Source organism: Micropterus dolomieu, linkage group LG19, assembly GCF_021292245.1.
Source record: "Micropterus dolomieu isolate WLL.071019.BEF.003 ecotype Adirondacks linkage group LG19, ASM2129224v1, whole genome shotgun sequence".
Classification (NCBI taxonomy): domain Eukaryota; kingdom Metazoa; phylum Chordata; class Actinopteri; order Centrarchiformes; family Centrarchidae; genus Micropterus; species Micropterus dolomieu.
The window spans coordinates 4,970,915-4,974,311 of record NC_060168.1 but is presented as its reverse complement, the minus strand read 5'-3'; positions in this window follow the sequence as shown (position 1 = coordinate 4,974,311).

The window sequence follows — 3,397 nt, the reverse complement described above, 5'->3', positions numbered from 1 at the left end:
GTTTTTCCCTTTTCACACCATTCTTTGTAAACCCTAGAAATGGTTGTGCGTGAAAATCCCAGTAACTGAGCAGATTGTGAAATACTCAGACCGGCCCGTCTGGCACCAACAACCATGCCACGCTCAAAATTGCTTAAATCACCTTTCTTTCCCATTCTGACATTCAGTTTGGAGTTCAGGAGATTGTCTTGACCAGGACCACACCCCTAAATGCATTGAAGCAACTGCCATGTGATTGGTTGATTAGATAATTGCATTAATGAGAAATTGAACAGGTGTTCCTAATAATCCTTTAGGTGAGTGTATATAGCAATTGCAAGTCGCTTTGGATAAAAGCGTCAGCTAAATGAATAAATGTTAATGTAATGATTTAAACATGAGAAAACTGTCTTTTCCTTAACCCTTCCATGCATGGCGTCCACATTTGTGGACAGTTATTTTTAACTCCATTTTGGGTTACTATATCATGGTTATGTTCTCCAAGTCATTTGAGGACAGTGTCAGTTGATTGATAGCAACATTGTAACAGTGGTTACACTCTTGTTTTCCAAATATTTATTGCCTGATGACCTCATCAATCCAAGATGGCCGACTGTGAAGGCCATATGCTAAATGCCTCAGGCATATCTGTGAAAAACTTTTATTCAAGGACGTCAATCAACGTAAAAAAAAATAGTAGTATGTACAGTAAAGTATTATTGACAGGTTTATGTTTTATAAATTAAAATTCAAAATAAAATGTAGTTTTTATACACCAAAAACCAACAGTCCACGTATGTGGACGTCATGCAACAGTGAAGTCAGATTTCATTAAGTTTGATTTCTGTAACCTGCTAGCTGTAGCTGTAGCTCTCACACTTTAGTTGTCTTCGCTCTTTATTATTATTATTATTATTATTATTTATTCCGCCGTTTTTTGGCATTTATCTTCTCCTTTGTTTGTCCTACAAACTTGGTTTCAACTTCAAATTGTACATCTTCTTCATGAGATGGGTGCTGTGTAGCTGATATATGTAATGGTTGATTTTATAATAATATTTTTATGCATTTTAAAATGAATGGGTTCCTATGGGACTCCTCTTCCAACCTAAGGGGGGGCCAGAGCTAGACTCCCATGATGCATGGCAGTGAAGAAAGGTTTGTTAAAATTTGCTAATAAGTCTCCTATTTGTTTGAAATACAAAACAAATACTTTGTGATTTATGTATTTGTTAATGTGTCTGCTTAGAAAATAATGTTTTTTGTTGGTAATTGTCATTCTTGTGGTGGTTTACTATTGAAACCAGGAGTGAAGTGCCTGTTTCATTTGATAAGAACAGCTGCATTGATAGACAGGTCCTCAGAGTACTACTTCTTGTGCCTGACATTGATTTGAGTCACAATATATTAATATTAAAGCTTGCAAATGTATGGAGCCATTTGTTGTTTGAACTTGATGCTAACAAAATGTGCAGTCTTTACTGACTTTCAGCGGTTACTTTTTTTATTCTTCAACAGCGGAGTAGATATCACAGGAAATATGTTTATAAGCAAAACATGCCTTCTATTGGTGCTTAGGAGGCATTTTTTTTTTGTCAGAATAAGACACGATTGACAAAGTAACTTGAAAGCCTTCCCTTCACAGTGTATCTGAGTAGTCCGGTGGTGGAGGTCTTGCTCCGGATCCAGGGATTGATGGATCAAACCCTGCTCACAGCATGTTAACAAAAAGGGGGGCAAACTTAACACATATGTTTTCTGAACAGGTGTGCAGCACATCATTGAGTCTCTTAGCTGATGGAGCCGCACATTGCAACGACAGTGGTAGCAATCGCAAAAAATAGCTAGCAGCTCTCACACGCATTTTCTTAAGGAAATGCCCATTCTAGTATATCTATTCAAATTTTTCAAAGATGTCACAAATTGTATTATATTATAGTAAAACAGACATTTAACAAAATGTAAACAACAAAAAATAAATTGTAAATAACAATGCAAGTGCATTACAGCATTAAATGACAACTTTTGAATGCTTTGCGGCCTTTACAAGAAATAAGAATTAATGTACTCACATGCTGTAAAGAAATCAGTTTTAACTAGAACTATGTAATCTGTTATATGTTGGATGTTGAAAAACTGACATGATTCAACATGAAGTAAGATAAGGATAACAATATGCTACTGGATTTCCTCATACATGTAACTACACCTATATATACCACCTTGAGAGGTTTTTTTTGTTTATTTGTTCCCAAAATGTGTGTTTTATTGACTGGGTTTTCCTGACTATTGAGCTTAAATAAATAGCATAACATGACATAAAAAACATAATATTCCATATTGTCAGGTGTGGCATTTTACTCATTTGTTGACTTGTGTCCACATACGTGGACAGTAAAATAATTTAAAATAAAACAGAATTTTGAAAAAAATTTAAATGTATTTGCATTTTAGCTAAATTTTGAGTAATAAGAAGAATCTTTCCCCAACTTTAGACAGTCAACAAAAACTATCCTATAGTTTTAGACAAGATCAAAACAGACTTGGGGAAGTGGACATCAAGGATTTCAATTAAAAAAATGATGGTATTACCTCAAATAAATTTTCTCAGCTTTAGGCTGTCTTTGAATCCACAGATTTGGTACTGGGATAATTTACGTAGTTTAGTCACTGGTTTCATCTGGAACAATAAAAGACCAAGGATTAGACTTACAACTCTTCAGAGAGAGAAATCAGCTGGAGTCTGGGGACTCTCAAATTGTTAAGTCTACCATTGGTGCCAGATCCCACAAATTCTGTATGTTGGCGCTCTCTGGAAGAAAATCTAGTTCACCCATAAAAATTAGAGGATCTAATTTATGCAGAAGTTACCCTCAATTAAGCTAAAATGCATGAGGTGGTAATTCTGTGGTAAGGGGCAGTGAAGAGGCCAAGTATTGGGCAACTGAGTATCTGTGGCACTGGTCAGCTGAGAGAGCCAATGCCGTTGGGAGCCATGTGGACCACACCTCCTTCTGGAGAACGTCCCTTGAAACGTTGACCTCTTTTGAAAGGATGTCAGGGGGACTCCTCAACTTGTCCACTGTATCTTGGGTTCAGGAAATGCAGGATCAGGACAGACAGATAGCAGGCCTGCAACCAGCCCAGGACGGGCAGGTTGCAGGCTCACGAACCCAAGCCTAATCAACTGGAGTGCAGGATAGGTTAGCAGGCCGAGGTGCAGATTGGAGTGAAGGCTCATGAAAAACCGGGGTCAGATCAGAGGTAGTGTGGAACACCTGTAGAATGCCACCAAATGGGCAAAGTCAAGGTCCTCTTTTCAGTAGACTGCAAGAAAACCTGTTTCGTTACTGAAAAAAAGATCCTTCGTTAGTCCATCTTTAACCAGTTCATTCTGTCAGGCTGATTTAATGGACAA